Source organism: Aythya marila, assembly GCF_965140915.1.
Source record: "Aythya marila genome assembly, chromosome: 2".
NCBI lineage: Eukaryota > Metazoa > Chordata > Aves > Anseriformes > Anatidae > Aythya > Aythya marila.
The window spans coordinates 122891743-122905737 of record NC_139043.1 but is presented as its reverse complement, the minus strand read 5'-3'; the positions used below and the strand labels follow the sequence as shown (position 1 = coordinate 122905737).

The 13995-nt window shown below is 44.3% G+C and overlaps 1 protein-coding gene across 5 annotated transcripts in view; it reads left to right on the top strand.

Annotated features, from left to right (window-relative positions):
- Window positions 1-10136: 10136 nt before the first annotated feature.
- NCOA2 (nuclear receptor coactivator 2) overlaps window positions 10137-13995 on the top strand; it is a 197485-nt gene continuing 193626 nt past the window's right edge. For 3 of the 5 annotated variants that reach the window (XM_082753629.1, XM_082753633.1, XM_082753631.1), the window contains exon 1: window positions 10137-10202. The gene's annotated coding sequence lies outside the window, so the exon portion shown is untranslated. Of the gene's footprint in view, window positions 10203-10225; window positions 10244-13995 lie in introns of those variants that run through there. The other 2 variants (XM_082753632.1, XM_082753630.1) reach the window with 2 other exon arrangements.

Sequence of the window (13995 nt, the reverse complement as noted above, 5' to 3'; positions counted from 1 at the left end):
TATCCCCGGCAAAGCTAAATATATTTGCCAAATCACTTACCTAAGGGTGTCTCCTGAATTTTTTGAATTGTTGCATTGTTTACCCTGCTCTAGTTTCTCCCAAGAGTGACTCAACAACAGTTAAACAGCTGGTAGAGTATGACACCTCTCTATCATACCAAAACCTGTACTTGGCCAAGTTTTCATTGTTCCTTTTAGCTTTGGTTTCTAGGTGTAGGGATGGGGTTTGTTATTATTATTTTTATTATGTTTTTATTATTATTATTACTGTTGCTATAAATGATAATAATATTACTCTTTTTTTCTTCTTTTTTTTTTTTCAATCCACCCATTTCTTATCTTGTATTTAGCTTGTAATGTTTGGTCAGGTAAGAACTGTTTGCAATAAATTTGTACAGCCCTTTTGCAAAAAGGGATCTCATTCAACAGCTAAATCTCCCAATCCCTACAACAGCAGAAGTTTAGTTCCCAGTTTTAACTTATAGTTAATTGAACGTGGCCTGTTAAACTAAAATTAAATACCTGACCAAATGTGACCATCTCAGTTTCATAAATGTAAATAGAAGCTTTCTCCTGTGTTGGAGTTTGTTTGTTTTCTTACAAATCATACTGTTACATAAGGCTATCATAAGACAATACTGAGACTTGTTTGTAGTTAAAAGTAAAGCATGATTCTCTGATATCCATGATGTTGATCCGTAGAAATACTACTAAAGAGAAACGAACACATGTGTACTTGTCTTTGCAAAATTCAGGCAGATTCAGTATGTACAAACCATACCAGTGTTATATGCTTACTATGCTTTGATTTAGAGTTTGGATTTTGCTGAAAAGTACAGATGGTTGTACTCTAAAAGCCTCTGTCAGGTTTTCCTTTAAGATATTTTTTAAATAACTTGATGAGGACTTCATTTGGAGTGCCATTTATCAATATAATCTCCGTAATAATGTATTAAACTACGTTTTTAAATTTGGGGGTTAGGATGATAGGTCTGATCTCTGAACAAGGGTGAGCAATGCCGTGTTCTCAGGGACTGGGACAGAACAAAAGCAACTAGGGATGTTCAAAAAGACATACAGCCTGCATGGCAAATGGAGTATTTCTTCCAGTGCCAGTAAGGTCTCAGACCAAGTGGGATGTTCACTGTCAAGAAATGTGTCTTCTCTCCACCAACTGTAGAAAGTCTGTAGGACTGCAGCTTAAATGCCCAGGGACCCACAGAAATGAGAGCTGGAAGGAACTGGGATTCTCAGTCTAGAAAAAGACTGAGAAAGAAACACAGCCTCAGTTCTGCATACAGGTGAGAACCAGTAAGTAAAGAGACATGGAAAAAAAAAATCTCATCTCCATACCTATGGTAGATATGAGGAGAAGATAAAGGCTTAAAAGACATCAGGAGAAACCAAGTCAAAGCTTTAGAAAAACTAGTTGTGTGGAGCAGAGCAATGCAGTAGCTGGGAGGCTGCGATGCCTTCATCACAGGTCATCAAGAACAGGTTAGACCAACGACTTAGCAGTGAGATAGGTGTTGATAGTCCTGCTTTAAAGGAGGGGGTGGACACAGATGACCTCTCGACCTCTTTCTGCCTCATGCTCTTGTTGTTTCTCTTTTTTTTTTTCTGGATACAGAGTATATATTTAACCCAACAGGCTGCATTTAAACTAAGAGGGAATGTGATAGTTTTCTATATGGAAATAAAATTCCTCCTCATACTTTGGCACTCTCTGATGTTAAAAAAAAAAAAAAAAAAAAAAAAAAAAAACACGAAAACACCTTTGGCTCAGCTCAGTCTGTCTTTTTTTTTTTTTTTTTTTTTTTCTCTCTCTTTGGTAAGCATAAGGCTGAGGCAGTTGGCAGAAGAATGTACTAAGGACAACTGGTTTTGGAAGCCCGCATCCCAGAAAGCACAGCAAATGTAAATGTCTCGTCAAATGTGCTTTAATTCTGCACTGCAGGATCTTTCTTAATTATGAGAATCAAAGTGCAGAGTGGAAAACTTAGGGTGTACCTGGTTTTCTGAATGGGACAGCAAAAGATGGGAGAGAGCTTTATGCCACTTGTCCTCCTAATGTTAGGGCTACAGTGGCTCTTGTGAAACATTTGTTGATTTAAACAGTGCAAGCAGAACTACTGATAGAGCCCATTACCTTAGCTGTCAGATTGGAGTCACTAAACAGTTGTAAGGTTGAGTTGGTTAAGTTACATGTAAGTATGCTCGTTGTTACAAATTGTGCTATTCCATTTATTTTTTTCAGTGCATTTGCATCATCTTTCAAGCGTCTAATCAAGCATGAATTACCTTACTGCAGGTACAAGCAGTAAGTTATTTATCAATTTATCTTAGCTCTTTTTCTCTTTTTAATTCATTTTTATGAAACATTTTTTTTTCATATATTATGATAATTACTAAAATATATTTGAGAACTTAACAGGGAATAATCTTCCACCTTCAGTTTTGCCTTTCCTAACCTTACTGTTTCCTGATGGACCCTATTTAAGAGGAAACTAAAATCCACATGTAATAACAACAAAAGCAGTTACTTTTAACTACAAAAACAAACAGATGTGAGTATGTACTATAGCAGTGTAGCAACTTCAGAAATGTGAACTATCTTATACTGATCAAGAGCTGCCTACTTGAATGTATAGGAAGGCTAGAGCAATAGCTCTGAGACTAGTTTTTGTGACACGTTAATTCTGATGACCAATGATTTTTTAAAAGACAACCCTGTTAACTTTTCTTCCTGATACAAGAAAGCAGAAGGTAAATCATAGAACTGCTTGTTATACTCTGAGTAATGTGTCATCTCCATCCTACAGGTGGAGGAATTATGTGGTAGCAGTATCTGCTCCTGAAGCCCATAAGTGGAGGAAGCCAGTTTAAGGAGACCACCAGAGCTGTCAGGCACACAAAAGTCAGCAAATCTGAAGAGCTGCCTGGGGAAGGAAAGGAAGGATGTCCAAAACCAATCACGGAAATCTTCAACTTGTTGGTCTGCACTCTCTGTCTCACTCTTTAGGAATGACTGTTTCCCATTCCTGATGCCTTCATCTGATGAGTCAGATGAGGCTGATGCTAACCAGCTTTCAAGAGGGCAAGCCATTAGGCTGAAATGGAGGTAGTCTCAGGAAATGGAAAACTTCTGCCTGCTATGTAGTATGAAAAACTCAGGGACATTTTTTCCCCTAATTTTTTGTTAGATTAAAACAACTCCGTGCAAAAACTTATGGTTGGAAATCGAACTAGGAGTCGAGCTAGGGAGTTGCGCCAGGCTCCTTATATTTCCTTCTTTATAGCTTCTGGACTTTATTTCAGTTAAATGTTTTTAAGATCAAACTTCTATGCTATCTGTAAATCAAAATACTATCAGTGACCTCAAGTTTGGAAAGCCATTTAACTGGTTCTGTGACTAAATCACTGTCATCTCCATCTTGATTTAATCTCTTTCATAATGGCATTAAGAACTGCAGTACAGAGAGGCAGATCTTATGTCTGCTTCATGAAATGTGCTACTTGTACAGACATGCTGAGTTTTTGCCAGTTAAAAACATGCTTCACCACCCCTCTGATTTTTTTTTTATGCCTACTGCACTCTAATTACATGAGCTAGTAAGCTTACATGTGTACATATCTCCAGGTTTACACGGTAAGTGACCAATGAAGAACATAGATTGATCAGTGTGTAATCAGCTTAATAGTGAATTTAGAAAGTGCGTTCAACATCAAAGATATAGGGACACTTAGACCCTACATGCACGATCATTATAGTTTGGAAGGAAAACATTATAGTGTGTTTGATCAGTGATGAGAAGTAATTGTTAAATAGGAATTAATAAAGTTACCTTAGAATAAGTTTTCTGAGGACATCCAAAATAGAGCAAACAAAGGGTGTGTCTAGGGGTTTGTTAAAGCATTCATGTCACCTTGTTAATGTTGAGTGTCTTTTAAGAAGTTTTAGTTCTGCCTTTCCTCAGCAGTATATTTTATTATCAAATTCTTGTGAAAGTAGGAAATTGTATATATTAAAGCACAGGAAATCAAGGGAGGAAGACAGTGTTACACAATTCTAAATAAAAGATAAATTAACATGTTCAGCCACATAATTACAAGGGGAAGAGGACCTTGCTCTCTAAGCAGCAAAAACATAATGAAACACTTGTAGCTTTATTTCTTATGTGTAGCTCAGTTATACCCCTTAGTGTGGATGCTTGACAGCTGTTTACTTTCTTGATTAAAGTCTGACTATAGGGGTGAGCTGGGCCTTTTTCATCCTCACTAGAAAGAAAGGCACCATCTTTTGAATAGACTACATGAATATGCAGAATATGTCAGGGTGTTTGTATTGTTGAGCACATGTTGCAGGATGAGAGTATGGGAGAGACTGAGATTAAAGACTAGAAAAAATAAAGATAAAAGGGAAAGTAGGGGCAAAAGGAAAAATATTAGAGAATATTATATGGAAAAGTTAGGAGAGAAGTGTGAAATAAAGCATAGAAGCAGAAGTAATTGTTTCATACTAAAAGTATCACAGTCACAGAATTCCCAAGGCTGGAAGGGACATCTAGGGATGCCTCCCACATGAGCAGGGTCACCCCGAGCTGTGTGTCCAGGAGTGCCCAGCCAACAGAGGAAACAACCCCTTCTTCATGGTTGGGATTTTGTACCAACTGCTCAGCAATCCCATCACAACACACAAGAAATTTAGGGGCAGATTTTGTTTGGTCCATCACTTATTGCGGTCATGATTGCTATCTGTAGCTGAAAGAAAGGGATGCAAACAAATAGGCTAGGTAAATGCAGGTCCAGCAATGTAAAAGTATGAGTTTGTTGATTGTTTTGGTTTTTATATTACAGTACAAGGATGATATATACACTTTCCGTAACAGTTGAGCTTTAGTTATACATGTATATTTCCCTCAGCTGAATATTATTTTGTCTTAGTCAGAACTACTAAAAAAAAAAAAAAAGAAAAAGTAGTATGAATAAAATAAGAGTAATTTATTCTAGTATAAAAATATTTGCATAAATATTGATTAAAATTCTAATACACTACACATTTATTACATAGGTAGTCTAGCTAACCCAGATTTTTTTATAATACCTCTCTGCAGAGTGTTGGCTTAGCAAATTCAGAACATTTTACAAGATAAAATTGATCTTGATTGATTTATTGCTTGAAAAATTTTGAGCTTTTCAAGGTTATCTGATGAAAAAGTATGAATATGAAACAAACTGTTGTATTAATAACACCCCAAAAAGCAAAAAAATGTTTGATTAAGCACTTTGTAAATTTACAGTTTTATTATCTGAGGTGGGAAAATGGTGCCTTAAGTTTTTCTAAGGGAAAAAAAATATTTTTAATTTTAACATATAAGCACTATGTACCTCTGGTATGTTCCTCATGGCAACCTCATAATTAAGCTGGTGTGTCAAATGAAAATAAAGCCTAAGTACCATTAGAGAAACTGAGCCAGATCCTAGATGCTTTAAAAGAACATAGCAGCATTTAAGCCAATGTGTGACTTCGAAAGGGGAGCCTTTGGTAAAGGGATGATGGAAAGAGGATAATCAGAGGTGTTTGGGGGATGGGATGCCAGGTCAGAGGGTCACAGTGACTGTAACCATAAGGTATGAGTACCATGCCAGGTGTGTGTATAGCATACCTTTCCACGGTCATGGTGTCTGGGAAAAGCACTTGGTGACTCAAAAAAGGCAAATGTTGCCTCCATCTACAAGGAGGAATATCTGGGGAACTGTCAGCCAAACTGACCTTAGTCTGTGGGAGGATTAGGCAGGTGATGGGGGACAGGCAGTAAGCCAAAAACTGCCTGACCAACCTGACTGCTTTCTATAACAAAAAGGGATGGACGTTTTATGTGGAGAAAGGGAGAGCAGGGGATGTCATTTACCTTGGCTTCAGTAAGACTTTTGACACAATTATTTGCAGACCTTATTTAACCACACTGGAAAGGTATGAACTAAACAAGAGGAAGATTTGGTGTAAAATTGGCTGGACCCTTAGGCTCAAGGGTTGTGATCCAGTAGCAGACCCAGCTGGTGGCTGGAATCCTGGGGCTGATACTGTGTGACATCATTGTCAGTGACCTCAGTGATGAGATGAAGTGTACCCATGGCAAGTTTGCAGATGATGACAGACTGGGGAGGTGTGGTGAATACACTGGAGGGACATCAGCAGGCTGGAGAAAAGGGCTGGCAGGAACCTCACAAATTCTGACAAATGGTGATACGGCATCCTTGAGCTGGGATGGAATAAGTGTCCACGTTACGAGCTGGGGGACTGAGTAGGTGAAATAGCTTTGCAAAAAGGGATTTGTGGATGAGCAGCAACTCAGCCAGCAGTGTGCGCTTGCAACAGAAGCCAATGGCATCCTGGGCCATAATAACAAGAGCTATATTCCAATCCATGGAGTATGTGTAAGATTGCATCTGGACTACTGCATCCTCATTTGAGCTCCCGAGTACATAAAAGTCAATGATATAAAAAGGCAAATACAGTAAAGTGCTGCCAAGGAGGTGAGGTGGCTGGAGCAAATGGCATGCAAGTAGCAATTGAGAGGGTTGGGTTATTCAGTCTTATGGAGAGAATGCAGATGGAAATTTTGTTGTTCTCTTCAGCTACCTAATGGGTAGGTATAGAGAAGATGGAGCCTTCTTGGAAGGTCACAGTTGCCTTTTAACTGTGAGAGGTAACAGACACAAGCCGGAACATACTTGTTAGATAGAAAGGAAAACAAACAAACAAAAAACCCAGAAACCTCAGAAGTGTGGTCAAACACTGGAACAGGTTGCTCAGAGATGCTGTGCAATCTCCTTCCTTAGAGACAGAAAAACTTGGCTGGATATGACACTGAGAAAGCTGGTATAACTTCAAAATTGTCCCTACTTGGAGCTGAGGGTTCAACCAAAAGATCTTGAAAGGTCCCCTCACCCTAAAGAGGGTGAAGATCGTACAGAAGATTTACCTGATTTAAAATTTCATTTTGATTTCTTTGTGGATTTGAGTTAGGTATATACAGTATCTCTCTATATATAATTGATGTCATAAAGACCATATCTAAGTTGTCTTGGGAATGTTAATGAGTAAGTGGGGACTCAGTTCTCCATAAAGGTGGGCAGAGTGATTATACAGGGTAAATGCAGCTGCTCATGGAAAAAAATGTTGTGCACCAACAGCTGCTCTACATATAGCCCTGATGTCAGCAGGTGCACATAAACCCCTCTTTGTTATGTGTAAAAGCTGGAGATGGAGCTTTACGAGACAGCAGCCATACCTAAGTGGCTTCCCAAGTTCATGAGCATTCAACAAATTGTTAATGGCCTTTCACCTGATGGAAGAATAACTTTCCAGCTTATTTGAAAAGCAGGCAAGAACATTCCTGTGTATGTTAGTTTTATTCACACTACTCTGTGTGCCAAATTTTGTAGAAATTCACTGGGGGGGAAGGGAGGATTTAAAAAGAAAATTAAAACATATGTTTATTCTGATCAGTGAAACATTATTACACTCAGAATCTTCTTTTTTTTTTTCTTCTTCTTCTTATTGATCTGGGGAAAAAAAAAAAAAGTTATGATGAGGAAATTTAAGCAAACTTCACTGAAAATTCAAAGGAATTAAAAGCTTCTGTCTGTGTTAAGTTTCACACCAGGAAAGGTTTGCAGATCACAGTGAATAATCAAGTGACTGTACAATGTGATGCTGTGAACAAAATAGCCAGCAAGGTTAGAAGTCTAAGTGGGAGGAGGATGAACATGGGAGGATGACAGAATGCATATATTGCTCTTGTTTTAAACTGGAGAAGCTTCTTGTGAAAAGTGAAACCCATCTCTACTCAGCTTAATGCAGTGCTGGTGCAATACATTGGAGGGGATTCAAAGAGCCATAAAGCTGAATAAAATCCAGCACTGAAGTGTGTTTAGTGAATCCTTTTCCCTCTGGAAGACGATGCTTTCCCTTTAAAGAACAGCAATTAGGAATAACATAATTCCTGGCCTTTGTACACAGTGATATTTTTGACCAGGGTTTTGTATTCTGGCCCTAGATGACAAAACGTATTTGCTCACGAGTTAGCAGCTTATAACAAATTTCAGAGGATCCAAACATATGTGGAGGTAGTTAAATCCCCTCTCTCACCCAGTTTGCCAAGGACACTCAGCTGCTTCAGACTGAGGGGTTTTCTCAGTGCTGAACCCATAAACTTTGTGGTAGGTGGGCAATCTGTTGTGTTTGTACTGCAGCAAGGTAAAAGGCCTGCCTTGCTCTTCCTGGTGGATTTAGGTAATAATTTAATAAGGAGTTTTGGTTACATTGAAGGATGTGCAGGGTTGGACGAAATCAAGGATTTTTAAATAAGAAATACTGGAATTAAAATTACCTGTGCAATTCTAAATTATACTGCTTATGGTCATAATATCAAAGACACTATTTTTTTCCCGGAGGACCACTGCTTCATTTCGCATAGGGGAATGAATGTGTCATGACCGTGAGGTAAATGAGATTATTGCCTGTATAACAGTTAGCTTATTTGCTACAGAAATTTGCACAGATATAACAAATGAGACCAGAGGAAAAGCTCTATCTCTTTGCCCCAGGTTTCTTTCCACATACAAGCTGCTCTCATTTGCCATGTTATTTCAAGGCAATATTCTGAGTTCTCTGCGCTTCAGCCAGAACAGCCCTTCGATCTCTTTGCTGACTGCCTGTCTATGGGCAAGTTGGAAGAGCTTTCTGCAAACACAAGAGTTTCTCTGCCTGAGCACGACCGATGCGCAGGGACATTCCCAACAGTTGTCCTCTCCAGTTGCAGCAGCCCAGCACTGGAGCATGCCCACTTGGAGTGATGCCAAAAGCATAAAAGGGTGGCATTTGGGGTAGGTAGGATCTCTTGTTAATTTAGCAGCAAAGCTAAGCATATGTAAATTATCCCCTCCATCGCCCCAGCTTCCTAATGTGACAAAATTATACCATACCAAAGTTCCTTCTCCAGAGGAGGGAAATATTAGAAGTTTTCAGTGGACAGAGGAAACAAGCAGGGCAGAAGGTTTGCCTTAAATTTGTTTTGAGAGACAACTGAACTATTATTACTGAGTGAAAGAAAAAAAGCAAAACAAACAAACACAAAAAAAAAATGAGTCAGACGAGCATGGGGAAACACAAGCAGCACTGGTACAACAGCAAAATGTAACTACCAAACAAAGTTTATGATAAAAAACAGTATCAGAGTATCTGCTGAGCCAGCCATACTATCGGTAACTATGTATAATGCCTGGATAACTGCAGAAAAACTTAGGGCTACGTATTAATGTGAGAAAACATTAAAAATAACAATTGTTAGAGCCTGTAGAGTATAACTCGCCATTAGTGATAGTTGTGAAAACGTAAGGCTGATCTTTTAAGACAGCATTTCTGCATCACGGCTTGCCTGCAGAACTAAAGGGCAATGTTTAACAACCATCCTTCGGCCCTCAATAATTTTTAACTCGCATCTCCCCATCCTGCGAGAGAGTCGGTGCTGCTGCACGGTTGTGCGGCGGTGCCACGATTTGCACGCAACGCGTTTTCCTTTTTTTTTATTTTTTATTTTGTTTGGGGGGGGGGGGGGAAATAAGACCACCCCCTTCTTTTTGGTGAAGACGGGCCACTACAAGGGAAGCGCCCCAGTCCCGCAGCGGGCTGCGTTTAAAGTCTCGCCCTGTGAGGGCGAAGGACTTTTTTTTTTTCCTTTTTTTTTTTTTTTTTTCTCTCTCTTTTCCTTTCTTCTCCCCCCTCCCTCCCCTTTTTCCCCTCGGTGGGTGCAGGGCTTGGGGGGAGCGGGGCTGCCATTGTCCCCGGGGGCGGGCAGCGGGACGGCCCCGCGGCCCGGGGGGACATCGGCCGGGGGTGGCGGCGCCTCGGTGCCACCCAGCCCGGCTGGGATCGGCTCGGCTCGGCTCGGCCTCCCCCAGCGCGGGGCCCGGCCGCTGCCGCTGTGCCCGGGGGCAGGGGGGGGGAGTGCCTTGTGCCTCCCCCCGCCTCCTCCCCGTCCAGCCCTCCTCTGGGTAGAAGAAGGAGGGGAGGAGGAGGAGGAGGAGGAGGGCGAGTGGTGGGAGGGTCTCTGCATTGAAATAAACAAGCAGGCAGTTATTAAAACGGGAACATGGCGGCCGCAGCCCCAGCTTCAGCTTCGGCTTACAAAGCGAAGGTCAGCGCCGCCGGCGGCCGCGGGGGACGCCGCTGACCCCGGTACCGGCTCCCGCACGCCCCCCTCGGCCCCGTGCTCGGCGGGGGGGGTGTGCCCCGGGCCCCCCCACGCCTCCCCGACGGGCACCGGGGGCCGCCCGGGGCCGCGGAGGGGCGGCGTTGGCGGGCGGCTGCCCCCGCGCTGACGCCGGCCGAGGGGAGCCGGGGGGGGGGGGGAGGCACCGGGCGGGGGTCGCGGCCCCCTCGGCGGGGAGGTGGAGGGGAAGAGGGGCTGCGGGGCTGCCCCTCGAAGGGGCATCGTGCGCGCACACCCCCCTTTTTTGGGGGGGGAGGGTGGGTACTGCCCCGGGACGCACCCCCCTCCCTGTTGTTGGGGGGGGTGGTCGGGGGGTGCATGCACCGCACCCTGCCGCCGCCGGGCCGGGGGGGGGTCGCTTTGCTGCGGCCAGGCCGGCCGGAGGTGGGGAGCCGCCTCCCCGCGGCTGCCGGGGGGAGAAAGTGGGGGGAAGGCAGGGGGCGCCGCGGGGGGGCGCGGGCATCCGCCGGGGGAGGGCATGGGGCAGAGCGGGGCTCGGAGGGGGGGTTTCGGAGGGGTGTTTAGGATCCCCCCCTCTCCTCGCACGGGAAACTTGCAGGGAGGGTCTCTCCCTCCCCGCTGACAAAAGGGCTGATTTGGGGAGCAGGGCGGTGTTCGCCCCCTCCCCTTCCCCCGGCTGACAACGGCTGGGGGCCGCTCCGTTCCCCTTACGCCCCCTCCCACCCCGCTTCCCTTTTCCCTTCCCATCCCGGCTCGGCTCTGCTCGGCTCCTCCAGGTGCCCTCTGCCCTTCCCGGTGGGCCGGGGCGTGCTGGGGGGAAGGAGGGGGCAAAGCGGGCAACTTCTGCGAACTTTCTGCGCGGGGGTTGCGCCTGCGTGTGCGCGCCGGGCCGGGCGAGCCGAGCCGGGGCCGGGCCGAGCCGAGCCGAGCCGCGGAGGCTCCGCGTTCGCGCAGCCCCGGGGCGGCCGCCGGCGCCTCCCGGGAGGGGTGGGTGGGGTGGGGGCCCGGCCGCCGCAGTGCCGTGTGGCTGCGTGTGTGCGCGGGGCGGGGAGGACGAGGAGGAGGAGGAGGAGGGATGGCAGCCGGCTGGGCGCGGGGTCCCCGTGCGGGCGGGGCGGGCGGCGCCGCGCTCACCGCGGGGCTGCAAGGACGGGGGGGCGGCGGCGCCGGGAGCGGGGCCCCAGGCTTTTGGGGCGAGGGGGGAGAGGTGCCCCAAGCCCTCCTCCCTCCGCGCAGCGCGGGGGCGCTGCGGGCCCCCCGCTGCCGCCGCGCTCCTCGGGGGCCGCCGGGCGCGGAGTAACCGCGGAGTAACCGCGGTGTAACCGGAGCCGCGGGGTCCGAGCTGGTCTCACCCTCGCTACTTGTGCCTGAAGTGTGTGTGTGTGTGCAGCCCGCTGTCTGAATGCACTTGTAATTTAGCCAGGAAGCAGCCTCCTTGTGAAAGGAGGCCGGCTTGCTTGTTGGGCAGTAATCGATTGCTGGGTTTTCTCCTTACGCTTTTATTTTATTTCGGGGTAGTCGGTTCGGTTATAAAGCCTATTCACCTGCTTCCTGCAATATTTTTATGCTGTTTAAGACTAGTTTGAGCTCAGCGTATTGTGTCTGGCTATGACAGTTACAGCAAAGCTCTATTGCCACTGTAAATAAGTAGGCAGTTTAAGGCTGCCACTCTTTTTACTTAAAGCATTTCTTGTTGCTGTTCTTACTTCGCTGCCATTGTGCCTGGCAGCAGTCATTTGTTCTCATCCCTTTGGGTTTTTACCTACTGAAGTATAAAGTCAACTCTGGCCGGTTAATTTCCTCGCTCCTTACAACCTGATAGCAGTGTTGGGCCACCTGGTGGGCTCCTCTCCTGGGGGATCCCTCTGAGAGGCCGCCTGGGCAGGGGGAGCTCCTGATCCACTGTGCTGGGTGCTCGCAGAGAAATGGCAGCGTTGGGCGCCCTCGAGAGCCTCACATTTAAGCTGTTATTCCCCAAAGCGGGGCTCTTGTTCCCTTATGAAAAGTGTAGGACCCCTGTGAATGAAAATTGGCCGTTTTACCACAGATTGTGTAGGTACTGCACCTCCTACGTAGTTTTCAGAACACTTGCTTGTTTACATCAGCAGTGGCGTCATAAATAGGGTACATCAGGCTCATGCAAATTTGCACATACATCTATGTTTGCAGGCATGTGTGGACACCCATGCATTTATGTTCCTTACTTTGACATTTCTAATATAGCCCTCAAGTAGCTGTATTACACTGGAACACAGAAGTTGGCTCCACTGTGTCCCAGGAGATAAAAGATGTAAATTTGCCCCCTTGCCCTCCCCAGGTTCTTCCCTAAGTTTATAAAGGTACTATGATAAGCTTAATGTCCGTTTGTGATCTGGGGTCTTGAGCAAAATAGTCATGGAATCAACCCTCAGAAATACTCAGAACAGTTTTAAAAAGAACAGTTGATCCTAAATGTCATACAAGTATTTGAAGAATCGTGTAATTTTTACAATGTTTGTATCTCATTTTGGTGAGCATTATGCAATAAATGCCTGACAAAGGTGGTGTAATCATGTCTTTTTTTTTTCAGCCAGCAGCTTCTTTCATTTTGCATAAAAGCTGAAGGTTTCTCAACTTCATATTTTCTCAAGCTTGTGGTCTTTACTAGCAAAAGGATCCGTATACTACATTGATACTTCATGAGTATCTCTGTAGTTTCTGAAGATGCTTTTTTGCAAGATGTGTAGCTCTTATGTTCCTCTTTGTGTGTCCTGGTGGTGTCAGTGCTATATTTGAAACTCAAGACATTTGAGGAAGGAATACATTATTTCTATCAAGAATGATACTGTTGGAATAAAACAAATCAGTTTTAAGCTCTTAAACCATAGCTACATCATTTGAGAGTGAAAATGTTCAAAGATTGTTCCCCTTGGACAAAAATGGGAAAATATTAGGGATTTGTTCACATAGGAAGTAGTGTATTGTATTAAACTGGAGCCATGAAGTCAAGATTAATTATTTAAGAATAATTGTGTTTTTATAATCCTTTAGGTTACAGCTTGCTCACTGTAAGTCTGCAAGGCTCTGTCATGAGAATGAAAGTGTTGATGTTCAACACTTCCCTCCATCGTTGAAAGAGAGTAAGAGCTAGTCCATCTGCAGAGAGCACAGGTTTTTTCAGCAGGAAGAACAAAGTCATTGGGAAAGACAGCTGCTACTACAATACCCACAGTCTTCTGGCCCTTCCCTTTGTTGCTGATGTCACTGTCTTATTGGCAAAATCTGGGGATCAACATTGAGCCTGAGTTTTGGTAGCACCTGAAATGGGAATTGTGGAAATTGCAGAGGCTTGTGATACTTAAAGCCTTGAGGATGCTGTCAGCCCATTGAAGAGAAAAAGCTGAGCGTGAGACTGGTGCCAAATTCAAGTATAAATGTAACTCTCTTTGTCTGCTCAGTACTAATAGATTGTGCACTGAAGAAAGGCAATACTGAGCTAATGCTGTTTCTGCCACATTCATTTTTTGTATGTTTGCTGTGCTTAGCCTCTCTAAACAATGCAATTTGTATTCAAGTACGTATAAAGTATTTAATGAATTAATGCGTTTTCTTCAGAATTCTTACCTACATTAAAACGTTCAGTATTCTTTTATTTCTGTGTTTGGCTTCTGGCTTCTGAGGCCAAAGGTGAGATGTGTTGTTGCACGGTATAGACCCTGGTGTGTGACTTAGCATTTTAAGCTAAGGACAGAGTAATGTTGATATTTACTTTGTAGAA